Raw genomic sequence first — 15,451 nt, 5'->3', positions numbered from 1 at the left:
CTGTTTGGTACATCTTCAACCGTCCCACAACAATAGATGGGTATTGTATTTGAAGTGGCGTCTTAAGTTTTTCCGCAAGTTTACATTAACCCTACACACATGCTGCGCAGGGGACATTTCATTCCGGTCTTTCTTTATGCTGTGACACGAACCAAAGATGGGTTCTCGACCCATCCCACAGATACAGATCACGAGAGTCAGATAACCATGTGACTTGGATTGTAGTCGTCTTGCAGAATCCATTTTTGGAAGTCGGGTATTTTATATTTTGTAATGAAATAAAGGGTACACGATTATTAAACACTGGCGTTTATTACTTGCTATTATTAATATTATTATCATTTTTTGTACGATACTTTTCGAAGTGGAAAATAAGTGTAATTACAACAGTAAAGAGAAAAAGTTGCCTGATAGTATTATTTTTTTAAATAATTTTCTGGTCTGTTGTATATCATATAATGTGGTTTTGGTAGATAAACAAGTGATGATAACTTGGGCAAACATACATTTGGCATAGCCGCAAAAACCAAAACAAATAAAACAGAATATTTGATAGTTGCAGTAATAATGACCGAAGTATAAAGACAGTGATCAGCATTTATTTTATTTTTTTTTCTTTAAGTCGTCAGCTAAGAAACTTGGTTGTTAGCTCAACCTAAAAATGTCCTTCACCAGACAATCGGAATCGCGCGGAAATGTGGGACTGCAGTCCAGCAGACTCCTTAAACGGTGCAAAGCGATCATTCTTCGAATAGTAATTCCAAGATTCACCATATCCTTAATTCCACAGGACTGGATAGTATTACAAGTAGAAAGAAGGTGGTCTAGCAGATGTTGTTAATAATACAAAGTTTAACATTTGGCAGCGTTCTCCCTTTTTACTTGGTTTCTGTAGATATATTTAATGAGCTTCGAAACGAGGGCTGCAATCACGAGATCGTTCATTTTATTGTGTTATCTTTGAGAGCAACTCTCTAAAGTGAATAATTATGACGACATTAGACGATATGCCATCATTTCTTTTGTGTGCGGGAAACCCATTTAAACACACGTTATTGTTTTACACGCTGTAGACAAAACTAATTGTTAGTCCTTTTTTGTATTTATTTCCTGCACGGAATAAGGTAAGGGCGGGACAGAACAATCGTGTATTATTTTCAGGTTATTTGAAATAAACATTTCCACTACAATTATACGAACAGATTGTATTGCGGCATTGCCCTTTGTTAAGTATAATCGCTTTTCTTTATGTACAATGGTTTATATAAATATATATATATATATATAGAGAGAGAGAGAGAGAGAGAGAGAGAGAGAGAGAGAGAGAGAGAGAGAGAGAGATATATAGATATAGATAGATAGATAGTATTTGACGTAAGTGACGTTAATATTGACTTAATAAAACTATTTGTAGATTAGTTCTATTTTCCTTATTAAAAGTACATCTTTTTTTTAAAGAAGTGTTTTACACTAATAGTGAACAACCTTTACCGTAATTAAATAAATAAATAAAATAGGCTATTAATATCTTATGAACTATTTATTTGGAGGGAGCGGGCTTATTGGTCTGAAAGTTATTTCATTTTCTAACATGTTCAGAAATCTTTTAAAGTATCTTAATTACCTGAAGTATGACTATTATTATTAATGAATAATTAATATCAGAATTACTGTTTCTTCAAATTGCTTCGATACATCCTACTTTTGCACTATTGCAATTTATGTTGTATAATGAGGTGTATCGATAGATCGCCAATAAAATATTATTAAACGTGTTACAATTGAATATTATTATTATTATTGTATAATTACACAGATATGTCTAGTACAATAATATAGGACCAACACGGCGCGTACTGGCACGAAGGTCTGCAGTTGGAAATAAACTTGGTACAGTGCTAATGACGAGGAGCCTCCAACTGCTCCATTCAGTAGTATTTTGTTCGTTTTTTTTAAAAGCTTCATGTAGCTGTCAGTCCTTGTTAGCGTCGCGGCCCGCCTTGTGATTCCTGCTGCCGTTGATTGTCTGGTGGTTTGTAAAATGCAGATCGGGGGCTGGGGGCTGGGGGCTGGGGGCTGGGGGCTGGGGGCTGGGACTATTCCGACCCCCCACCCCCTTTAGCCACAGCTGGGCAAGAGGGGATCTCCACCCGGGAGAAAAAGGCGGCCATTATGGAATGGACTGGTTTGATTCTCAGAGTGTATCGATGAATAGGCCTACATTGAGAGTTCTAGGACTGATATACACTGCTAAATTGAGAGTTCTAGGACTGATATACAATGCTAAATTGAGAGTTCTAGGACTGATATACAATGCTAAATTGAGAGTTCTAGGACTGATATACAATGCTAAATTGAGAGTTCTAGGACTGATATACAATGCTAAATTGAGAGTTCTAGGACTGATATACAATGCTAAATTGAGAGTTCTAGGACTGATATACAATGCTAAATTGAGAGTTCTAGGACTGATATACAATGCTAAATTGAGAGTTCTAGGACTGATATACAATGCTAAATTGAGAGTTCTAGGACTGATATACAATGCTAAATTGAGAGTTCTAGGACTGATATACAATGCTAAATTGAGAGTATATGATATCGTATATCGGTCAAATATGGGGTTCGAATCTGACCTGTTGTGACGCATGCCGAACGTATTATATTGAGAGCAGAATTATCCGCATGCTTTTTATTTTGGATTCTAACTGAAATGGCACAGTAGCCTACATGTAAACCAGCGTAGTTAGGAGTTTAAGCAAGAACCAAAAAGGAAAACAATACTGAATACTCAAATGAAGTTAGTAGCCTGCCAAATGCTGTACTTTTTATTATTTGGGTTATTTTGACGGTATTGTAACCTTGCATTAATTAGCTCGAGATTGTAAAAGCATCTTTTTCACCTAAAGAAAACAAACCAAACACACACACGCGCGCACACATAGATTTCAGTTTACCTGAAACAGGAAAAGCTAGATTGAAATCTTTTGATTGGCGTTGCAATTGTATAAAGCCTTTTAATTAGCCGTCTTTTGTTACCTGAACTACACCCTATGTTGGTCTTTGATTTATTATGCCTAACAATGCCACGTGTATTATTTGGGTCGCACCACCCTCTTTGAATAAACAAACGACAAAAAAAAGACAAAACGTTACCACCTGGTATTGATGTCATTTTATATATATATATATATATATATATATATATATATATATATATATATATATATATATATAAACAATGACATATAAACCAGCTGGTGCCGTTTTGTATATATATATTGCTGAACAGAATCCATTATTAGACTTGTAAGAATTATTGAACATGTTTAGTGTAATGAGCAATGGATCCCACCCACCCAAAGGTGTTCAATTTCCTCTGCTGTAAGAAAGACACAATGTCTTGTAGCCATGACCTGACTTGCTTCCACTCTGTACTGCACAGGCAGAACACACTGCATATCAGACTATATTTATGAAATGAACTAAAGCAAAGTAAATGCGACGCTATTAAACCCTGTATTCATTCTGTCTGTGTTTTCCACCAGGCGTGATCTATTCACTCACATTACTGCATACCATACAAATACAGCGAAATCAGGTTTTAAAACTGAGACAATAGAATTCAGATCAAAGCTAATATCATGCAATGCTACTATGATCCTGGGACCAGCAATGAATAAACGAGGTGATCTGCATATAAAGGCTTCCTCAGTGTCACATGGATATTTATATTACTTTCACAGTGTTTCCCATGCCAGTACCAGGATTCCGCACCGTATGTGTAGAAGCGACTTTCAGCTGTTACTGTTGAAGTGAATCTGCAGAGGAACCTATTTCCCTAGGATCTCCATAATTCAGGTTTTCTTTGTATTCTCAGTTTGACTTTTTTTTTCTGTCGGATCAGAAAGCTGCAATATCAAGACCACCAAAGGACTCAAAGAATAAAATAATGCATTCTGTTTTAGACCGGGTTTCTCATGTAATATCATGTTCAAATCCCACCTGAATTCAAAATAAAAGACACTTTGATAAACATCTGCGACACATGCATGATTGTCCTGTTCACATGTGTTTCAGTGCTGTATTCCATATAATCTCATTACTGCTTAAATGCATTGTGATATTAGGAAGAAAAAACTATAAAAGTTTGCACCTTGTGATATAAAATGAATTACAGCTCCCAACATTCACGATCACACCGTGCCTGTACGATTTTAACTTTTTTACTTTTAAACAAGAGTGTCCCCACGCCCCTGCCTAGACTCACATGTGTACTTATAAGCGCTGCATTTAAAATGCCCTTGTTTTACACCTGCATGAATGAAGTTTTCAGTAGCCATTCTCTGTGTGTTGCAGATGCATGGTGATGGTTTAGCATTCTGCTGCTATAGACATTCTCACTGGTTACTGGTTGCCCCCTGGACATCTTTACAAACGACACTACAGCACCTCCTATGGAGGTACACCAGTACAATACTTAAAAGAACAAACCGGATCTACAAGTGATCCATTCTCACATTAAAACTGCTTTGTTGCTGGTAAGGCAGATTGCAACATATTCCACACAAGTATCTGTACAGATGCTTTTAGATCACAAGTTTACTTTGCTTCCAATGAGCAAACCTATCTGGTTCAGATGGGCAAGCTCTCATTTAAAGGTATATTTTTTAATGTCCTCATAGTTTTTTTTTATGACCACTAGATGGCACTGTGGCCTATTATAATCACATAAAAAATGTGTTATAGCTTATGGCCACCAGGTGGCACCATACACTAAGGTGAAATCCCAATAAAGGTTAAAGGTGACCTCGTGCCAGACCTGGGATCAATTATACTTACAATTAATATTGCAGTTGCATTGTTTGCTGGAATTATATTTACAATTATATTTTTTGTTCAGTTACAATTTTAGTTTCAATGATGCTGCAGTGATTACAGTTATAATTACAATAGCTATACACATTAACAAGTTTACACTATTTTTTCTACCATGCAATAATCACAGGTACAAATACAGTAACATGCTATATTACTTTTATTTTTTTCAAACAAATGGGGTCATTAAAAGTGGTTGAAAATACAAGAATAATGCTCGCTCAGTGTAAAGCACAACATGCTTGATTGCATTGGAACTGGAGATGGTAAGACTAAGGAGTAGAAGGACAAAGAACCCTGGGGGGGGGGTTACTGTACTCACACATGCACTCAGAAGCATGCAGCGTTATACAAACTATGCTTCCCTCAAAAAATAGATATCTATCAAATTTTCAAAAAATACTGCAGGGCTAGAAATAAGACTCCCATTGCACAACAGTTGGATCCATTCCTGGTTTAAGTATGAGTTTTGATAAGACACAGCTGAGCAAGGCAGCGTCTGCACACTCCAATGTGTGATGCGGCTTCCGCCTTCCGTCTTTTATTGCGGAGGAGTTTCAGACCTTCTGTGCTTGATTATTCACTCACTTACCATAGCCTTAATAGTGTTGTCCTTGGGATCCGAGCAGACTGTTCATCTCATTATGAACTCAAGAACCGTGCTGTAACAAAGGACTTCAATAATGACACTGGAGTGTTGAGTAGGTCCATATTAAAGCCATTGAGGGGGCCTGAGTGTCCTGCGATGTGACTGGAAAGAGCAGGGAGATGTGTTGGAGCAGAAATCCCAGCAGTGGTGGTGGACGAGTAGACCGAAGACGTCATGTATTTATCTTCAATCCCCTTTATTTATTGATTTTTTTACAGTAACATTTCTAGAAGCTTCAATTGGGCCCTCTTAAGCCTTTAAGGTCCACTAGGAATTGAGCGGTTGTTCAAACGGTTTCTTTCTTAAAATGCATTTGAGAGTGAAAAGTCTCGCGTTGAGGGAACTGACCATGTGGATGACCAGATCCAACCTGTCAGTACATTTTAAACCCAGTTTCATGCACCTCATTGCGAAAAGAAGAAAGTTCAAATATTTTCTGCTTGTGGGACACATTGGGTTAAAATGTAAAAGTCCTGATTTATAACAAGCTTTGGCAGACACATTAGTGTACTTACAGTAGCTCCACAAGCTTTGTATGGCCACTCTATTATGGCCACAATCAAATATTTGCATCTCTGCTGAACAATCCAAGAAGTAAAACACAGTTTAACCAGAGGAGCGAGGGAGAGCGAGAGAGAAATCAGCTTTTTTTTTTTCTTGCAAAAGAATCGTTTTTTATACATTTCTAATTTATTCCGAGCTGCATCCCACAGAGGCTGAGTTTAATCCCAGTACAAATGTTTTGACAGCAATAAAGTTATTTAGAAAAGATCAGTGCCGGGAATCTGCAGAGACTGCAAGCCTCTTACCACTCCGCTCTTACCAGTCACAAGAATGCTATTAAAGTCCTCTGTTGTGAGCACGGTGCGCATGCATTTATTTTTGTTTGTTGGGATTTGGGGGTTGGGGTATCAAATTATGATCATATCATCCCCTACAGGGAACCACATAGAATGGGGGTTCGATGGTTCTTGTTGGGTATCCACAAGCATTTTAAAACAGGAACGCTACTGTGAGTATTCGGTAGCGATCGCTCATCCTCCCTGCCGCTCCTTGATTTCCGCTGTCAGTTGACCTGCATTTGAAGTGGGGTTCCAATGGGGGTTCACGCAGAGCTGTCCGACTGTTCGCTTTGGTGCCTTAGTTGATTAATCATGACCCAAGCCTCATGAATATTAACATGTTGAAAAGATATTGCAGTGAAAGACACTGAAGTAAGTAACTATAAAATCCAGGGGTCTATATTTTTTAAACACCACCTTTCGGTAAGAACTAGCTACGCTCTGTAAAATAAAATGCAATATTATTCCCTTGGGTAGTAATAAATGCTGATTTTTGATTCAGTGTTGCAACGTGAAGGTTCTTGGTCCAGTCAAGCCCTGCTTGATCAAGAAGAGGAAGGTGAAAAGATTCTTGAAACTGTTCTGTTGAGAAGATGAGCGGTAAATGATACCCCCCTCCCAGACATAGGGAAGAAGCTGTGATACATTTAAACATGGTCACCATAGTTTCTTAGATGTCCTCTTTGCAACGTTAGTGTATGGCCATCTCCCTCATCATCATCGGCTTAATCCCTCCCCCCCGGCTATTACATCATCAATCCAATGGTACCCTCACAGGAAAATATGATGATGTAATAATGACATCATACTAGAAGGTCTCCAAGAATGTTGAATGAAGGGTAAAAAAGAAGCTTGTTTTTTACATCAGGGAGTTCCACAATCAGGGTAGAAAAGTTTACTGTTGTAAAAGCACAATGAAAGCATGGTACACCACAGTCAAGCAATTGTGAATCACTTAGAGCTATGGGGGGAGGTGTAATAAAACAAAGGGAATTCAAAATCCCTGTTCTGTGGTAAACCTTCATAAGGGAAGCGGTTAGAGACTCCCTCACCTGCAGCCTGACTGTATGTTGAACCAGGAGCCAGACGTCGGGGTGCAGCGAGGTGCTGAACAGGCTCCTACACATTCCACTGCTCCTGTAAGCTCCACAGGCACCTGCTCGAATGTGTAACCCAGTAGGGTAGTGCCGTCGCACTGCCTAGTCCCCTTTGAAAACTGGAGCCCATAGCACCGGCCTCTCCCAGCGAGTGCTCAGTGCTCCTGCACAAATAAAGAAGGGATTTTCCTGAGGGGCGGAAGGTTTAATCAGCCTGCGTTTAATTGGCTCCAGGCCTCCCGGAGTTCGAGCGTTTCCATGAAATAGGCTGAGGCGCACCGCCACCACCTCTTCTAATTAAAACCGCTACAAAATCCCTGGCTCCGCATCACGCCGCATTATCCCGACTCTTTAAGAAACAAATCTCTGAAAACAGAATGTTAACCCCTGCAGGCCTCTGTCAAATCCAAATTCCTTTAATGGCCAAATGGAGAAAACACTACCACCGTAAACAGCAGCTTGAAATTCAGTCAGGGGGCTTTTAAATGGAAAGAATAAAGCGTGGCCCTGTGGTTAAAGCTAACAGACTGGGAGTACATTAGAGTGGCTTTGTAGTTAGGGTTGAGGGACTGGGAGCCAGTTCTGCGTAATGGTCAGAGATGAGGGATTGGGTAGGAAGGTAGGATGGCCTAGTGGTTAGAATTAAGGGACTGGGAGGAAGGAAGTGTGGCCCAGTGGTTAGAGTCCAGGGACTGGCAGTGGAGGCTAGTTCGACCCAGTTTTTAAAACTGAGGGGCTGAGAGCAGTGTGTCAGTGTGATTTAAACGGAGGATTGGAAAGCACATTTTAAGTTTTCAAACAAAGGGGTTGATTCTCTTAAAAAAAAAAACTTAAATGGATGTTAAAGGAAGGTTGATGTCATCTTTATCACTGTGTTTTATGAGCTTTAAAGTTTCTCAAATACATCTCATCAGAGGCTCCCTGTGTGCTCGCTTTAATGCCTGTGAAAGGAGCAGGTGGGGCTGCAGCTTTCATCTCATCCACAACGCCGGTCGTAAACATTATAGAGAGAGGGAATAGAGGCTCAGATGCCTCGCGCTGGCACAGTTCTTCCATTAGCCCAACAGCAGTCTCCAGTTAAAGGGAATTTAGATCCCTGCTGCAGTTACAATATTCATCCACCTGGAGGCAATGTGGGCTATGCAGAAAAAAGGATGGGCTACCAATCATTGGCCCCCTTTTCCTACTCCAAGGGTCTGACTGCATTTGGTTATAATCACAGGTACCAGGATGTATCTGGAGCACTGTGTTTGAAAAATGAGCATGTCCTTAATGCGAGGTAATAAAATAGATTTGAAAGCATTGGCTAGCACTACTCATTACAATCACTGCCATCTTGAAACTTCAAATACTTTCACCCGGTGTCCAATAAGTGGGCCTTTAATAGTAAGTACTTAGGGCTTCAAGTCACAGCTATAAATATAAAAACGCAGCAACCATTTAGGTTTCTTTGACGTCCACTAGGAGGCACTACAGAGGCTGAACAGGTCCCTAGCCTGCTAGCCATGCTAGTCTGTGAAAATGAGGAAGTTCCTGCACTAATAAAGGAGTGAAAAATACCTGCGGCTGAACTGTTGTGACAGGCTGGGCAGAAGAAACGCGGGTGGGAGGCAGACGGAGGGGGGTCCCAAATTCTCTTTTCCGGTCTGCAGTGGCCCATTTATCTTTTTCGCATCTCCCATTTACATTGTGGATGCCGTCGAAAGTAGGAACGATGACAAAAAGGATTGATGAGAGTTTGGAGGGAGGGGAGATGGATGAGGTGTTGGATGGAGAAAGCAGATGTTTCGGGAGAGTGAGGTCATTGAGAGGTCAGGGTTTTTAAAGCGATAACCCCACCCCCCTCTCCCTCGGCTACATAACACGCTCCATTCAGCCCAGCGTCTGCGGGGAGGGACGGGTGGGGTGGACTACGTGGGAGAGAGATAGCAGGGAGAGGGATCACAGGATCTTCGTTAGCAGCATTCTCATTTCTCTGCCAAACACAGCAATTAAATGTGTTGTTAATGGGGATTTGACATGTTATCCCGTACAATGAATTCCAATAGGGTGTGTAGCTAGTGCTTGGCCCCACCTGGTGGCCAAGCACTGGAAGTGTAACAAAATTCATTGCCATCTTCCATTTTGTTACAGTGTACCTACATTGGAGCATAATTCTGACTGCGGCCATTTGGCAATTAACTCCCAGCACAGCTAGCTTATTCCCCCCACGGTGCTACAAATGTGTTCTGCTTGCATCATCCTCTGGCTCCACCCCTTCCTGTGATCACATCAACTTGCAAGAAATAACCACTGTCTGTCAGTTTATAGACTGCTGTTCAGATGGACATGCATTCTTCAGCGCCCAGGGATGTTAACAACTACAGATCCCACAGTCCTCTGGTGCAGCCCTTACTTCCTGCTGCTGTTCCTTAAGGCTCTTACAGTTCAATACTGCACAGCACACATTTTATATAACGCCTTACGTTAGCAAGCACCTCAGAGTTTATAGTGTCCTTCTCCACCAGCACCGGTGATTATGTGGCATCTTCAAATAGATACTTTAGTAAGTAGATGATACTAATCTCTCCCTTAATTGTTGTACAAAAAATAGTTTTACAGTAATGTATAGGCTACGTTTCATTGTAGCTCAGGGAGCAAAAGTGATAAGGTTGTGTTCTCATTTAATGACGTTCACTGAACAACTTTCTGTCTCACCGGCCCCACATAGGCATTTGCTTTGTTTTGCTCTGGTCAGGTCTGTCTGACACAGTCTGGCTTAAAGATCAACACAGAACACCTTACACTTAATATAACAAACACATAAACACAATAAATCATTTAAAAAATGTGACCAAACTGCTTTCAGTGAGACTGTAAAGATTGTTACGCAAGACAAACTGTCCTTGAACTGGAAGCTTGACTGAATTAATCTTAAGGGGCTTTAAAATCAGGACTATGGTGTAGTGTAGCAGCAGGTAGAGGTCAGCCAACAAAGTGGAAAGGTCAAAGTCTCACCTGTTTCTTTCCCCCCTCAGGAATCAGGAAGCAAAGACAATATCAAGACAAGCTGAAAAATTCAACTCTCCTTGCCAGCTCAAATGCAGCTCAAGACGTTTACAGAGCATGACGTGAAACGCCTACATACTGGAGCAATTCTGAATGAGCTCAAATGTCATAACATACTAAGGAAATGTTTCAATAGAAATGGCATTGAAACTCTTCACTCCTTCGTTCTGATGGGCAGTAGCAGTATTACATACTGTGCACATTGATTCACTAGCATGAGTTTTTCATTTGCCAAAGTAACGTGTTTTTTAAAACGCAGCATGCTGTGTCAGTTTGGTTGGCTATGACTCAACAATTCATTCATTCTGTCTGGTTTCGGAACAAACAAATATTAAGTGAAGCATTACATCTGTCTGAGAACCTGTTGGGTAAGTGTCGTTTCCCACGATTGAGTTCAAATTTAAACTGGGCTTCAACTCCTCCCACGTTTAGCCACCTGGACACACTCGTTTATCAGACCTTGTTGACAGTCCAGTTGTTTTACAAGCTTCCCCGCCTTCTTGAAACCAGCCTACCGATGTGCTGCCCTGCTAATCAAATAGGTGGGCAACTTGCAGCAACTGGAAGATATAAGAGATATCAAGCTCTGCTAAAGATCAGAAAGCAACACCGCAATTAAGTGCAAATAAATCATGCTGTATATGACAGATGAAAGGGGCTCTACATATTTCAATTGCCAAATAAACATGCTATCCTTTATTTTGGCATTTTGTTATACAAAGAACGCCAAACGAATGACTTGACATGTCAGCCAGAGCATAGTTATTGTAACCTGGGAATCCACATACTACTTACTGTACTGTTTCAGATCTACAGTCATGCTGAGGGAACGCTCCTCGTCACTTTGAAAGACTGAACCTCATTTTAACTTCGTTCAGCAGAGCTCTGCTTCATGGTAAATAAAGTGAGCATTGAACCAGCAGAGGGGAGGTTTGAGCTGGGCTCCCACGCTCTCTACCATTCATTCATCATGCCTGGCGGCTCCTTCACTCCGCTCCGATCCAGGACCTCAATTACCTAATTGAACATCTCGCTTCAATTAAACACAAACAAAGAGCTGCGTAAAGCAAGGCTCCGGACTGTTCTATTCATTCTGGCCTGACGTGTATTTTGCATGCTTACATTGTAGTTTTAACAATACAGTACAATGTTATATATATATATATATATATATATATATATATATATATATATATATATATATATATATATATATATATATATATATGCACACACACATAACAAGATTACCCCTTCAAATGATGTGCATGATCGTCATGTTTTGAAATCGTGAATGAAGAGATTGACAGTCACATGGTTTCAGCGTGTGTTCATCACATATTATTTAGGTGGTTACGGTGAGTGTCACATTGGATCTGTGCAATATACAGTGAAATATATGGACGCTTTCATACATGTGATATCTGCGATACCTGTGATAGCTGGCAGTCTGGATTAAGACCTGCTCCATGTGCCCGTCAGTTTCCTTCACATTGTGCATAGCTGATCACAATATCTTTAGATATGAAATTTGTATCTAGCGACTGGCAGTAGGGCATGGATCAGGTTTTGTCCTCTGTGGTCTCAACCTTCAGAGGAAGGATAGCAGGAGAGACTTAAACATGACAAAGCGGTTTATTTTCGAAGTCACTTCAGTTCAGCATAGTTTGTGTGATTTACATACTTTGACAGAGTTGAATCAACTTGTTTACATTCTCGCCTTTGCCAACAAAAACACACAGAAGAGGCTTTTCAAGGGGCCTGCATGTGTTTCCAATCAGTGCGTTTCGGGCCAGGGCTGCCAACAGCTCCCAGCCGTTCTCAATTACAGCCAGAGACAGACAGGTCTGATAGGCACGCTCTCTGGTGCCCCCTCTGCAGCATGCTTGTAACTGCAACAGGAAGCAATCAATGGGCATCAGTTCATTGTGGATCTGTATTCAGTGTTACCTGCAGAGAGCGCTTCTAACGCAGAGTGGGGTCATGACAAATAAAACTTAATTTAAGACACCATTATGCAAAAATAACCCCTAAACTGAGCCTCGCAGTCTCTTTCTCTTGATTTCCCTGCAGTGCAGTATTGATCACGCTCAGTCTCAAACTGTAATTGTATTCATGCTGCACAGGTGTTCCAAGCAAGCGATCGCAGCGCATTCCTTTCTCTTCCCTTCCTTCCTTTGTGTCTTTCTTGTTTTGCTCAAACCACACGTCGCTTGTTAGTCAGTAGCTCTGGCCCTGATTAGTTGCAGGTGGAGTCAGAACCATGTGCTTTTGATTGTGAGCAGAGCCTCAACGCCTACAATTAGAACCGAATGTCCCACCCACGGGTTCAAGCCCTGGACCTCGCACACGTTTGCATTTTTTTTTTATTATTATTTCAGATTTATTGCATGGAAATGAAATAATTGCTTGGGCAGCAAATTGCTAAAATGGGCAACATATAAAAGACATGGAAAAAAAAATCTAACCATAATTGAAATAAAATAGACCCAAAACAACAGCGTGTTGGAAGCACTTCAAGCACTGCGATGGATGTAGTGAAACAAGCAAGTCATGCCTTTCAGGACGACAAGTAAAGCAAGGAAGACTGCTTCCTTTGTGCTACTGTGGGAGCTGTATATTGATGTGTTCTGAATGCCCAGGACAGGACTGGGTGCAAACTTAGTAACTGCGCAGCTCTCATAGAGCAACTTGGTATTGCAGTGGATGGAAGATATACACATCAGCAAGACGATGTGCTATTTCGTACATCCACTAGGGGCAGTGTTGCAGAAGGGCAGGTTTAATGGTTACACTTTGCCGTACCAGGTGCTGAGGTCAGACATGATTCAGACAGCTCTATTGAGGTCACTTCTGATTTAAGTTACTGTAATACATTTGTTTATTAACGGTAATATATCATACCAGACCATGTATAAAAGAGCCAGGCCTGGATTGCATTTCTAAATCATGTTTCAGTACAGATCTCTGTAGTTTTTCTGTACAGTAATTGTGAACAGGTTGTGTCAAATACCAACACGCTGTGCGTGTGTTTTGAGATTTTCAGATGCTGGAGATAAACAGGAGTGTCTGTCCGTCTGTCTGTCTGTCTGTCTGTCTGTCACTAATCAAACTGTGTTCACAACTTTCATTGGTAATTCTGTACTGTTTTTGTACATCCTGTTGATGTATCCATCATGACCATCAACCATTTTTTTAATTATTTGAACAAAAGCACAGCCTCTGCATATTTACTCATGCTGGGGTTTAGCTGTGTGGGTTTAAACACTGCAAGCTGCACATGGTAAGGCTTTGGCAAAACTTGAAATAAAAACGAAATAAAAGTTGCTATTACAGGGTATATATAAAGACAACAGAAACCACATCTAGGGACAATAGAAATTGAGCGCAAAGATTGATCCATTTTAAAGAAGCACAAAGAGTTCAGTATATGCTTCCAGCTTTTTATTTCCCTGTCAGAAAATCAAGGGAGGGGGAGACGAGAGAAAGAGGGAGATTTATTGCAGCTGCAACTCACAGCCCTGTTTATTATTTAAATTGAAATGACACAGTTCTATGTTACATGTGTAAGTAAGACTTGCATAATCTTGTCATGCCAATGCATTTGAATTTAAATAGGAGAGAGGGGGAGGGGGAGGGCTAGGGCTGTCTGTTACACTTTTCACAACACCAAACCCGTTCCTATTTTAGTACTGGGCTCAGCAGTGCCAGTGATTTACTCTGACTACTAATTAGGCTAGCCAGAATTCGTATCATCTGATGCCAGTGGTTTCATTTGTGCTCAATTGCACTAAATAAATCATTTTAGCTTTTCATTTTTATTGTACTTTTGGCTGTTGTGGAATTCCACATCGGAGCAGGGCAGGTCAGTGTTTACCAAAGCAATGCATGTCTCAGCACAGTCGGTTCCAGCCTCACCCCACTGGAAACTTCAGAAAGTGCTGGCTTACTGGTTAAGCATTTACTGCCTGCCTTCCCAGCTTGTTTGTCAAGCCCTTTGATAAGCAGCATATGAGAAGAGTCCTCATAATCTTATAAATATATATAAAATGTGTTTAAAATCGGCAGTTGATCATATTATACCAACATTCTTTGTAAAGGGTCCACTGAAGGCAAGGAGAATTCAAAGCCTTTTACAGCTCTGGGGAATCACCCAGAATTGAATCAACCAGCTGTGGTTATCCCGGGATTATCCATTAAAATAGGAGGTTGAAGGGATCCAAGAAGATTCACCAGTGCTAAAAAACTGCTGGAATAAAATCCATCTGTGGTTTATCCGAGCAGAGAACAAGTTGTTGAGGTGGACCCCTGACAGTGCAGTATGGAGAAGCCAGGCGTACAGATGGACTGACAGACACAGACGGACGTGATCTGTGCATAATGGGTCCAGGTTTTGAATGAGCCCCTGAAATATGACTAAAGCATCCGACCGCAACAGCCTGATGATCTGCACATCCTGTGGGGCATAACTTCCTAATTCAGCAGAGCCGAATGACCTGCACTCTGATAACAGGGGCTCACTTCTGCTAATGACCATGCTGGGTTATTTTTGAGTAATTGTGAACAGGTTGTGTCAAATACCAACACGCTGTGTGTGTGTGTGTGTGTGTGTGTGTGCGAGGCTGTGGGAGGGCTTTGTTGGTCTTGTTTTGTGTTTAATAATAAAGAGAGATTGAAACTCCTTGGAAAAGATGTTCGAATAGGAATTCTAGAAGCGGAATGGACCTGTAAGAAAGGAACAGTGAGTGAGTGAGTCTGCAAAAGGGCTTTGGTGTGGCTGAACTGTGCTACTTTTGAGATAGAAAGAGAGAGGCAGAGATATAGATGGGGGGGGGGGGGGGGTGGCACATCTTTGAGAGGTAGTTTTGGAGAATTCCTGAAGCCCATCTGTTGTCATCAGTTAAGCGCAGAGATACTTTGTGCTCCACTGCTGAGCG

This window comes from Acipenser ruthenus, chromosome 17, assembly GCF_902713425.1.
Source record: "Acipenser ruthenus chromosome 17, fAciRut3.2 maternal haplotype, whole genome shotgun sequence".
NCBI classification, from domain to species: Eukaryota; Metazoa; Chordata; class Actinopteri; order Acipenseriformes; family Acipenseridae; genus Acipenser; species Acipenser ruthenus.
This window is presented reverse-complemented; position numbering follows the sequence as displayed.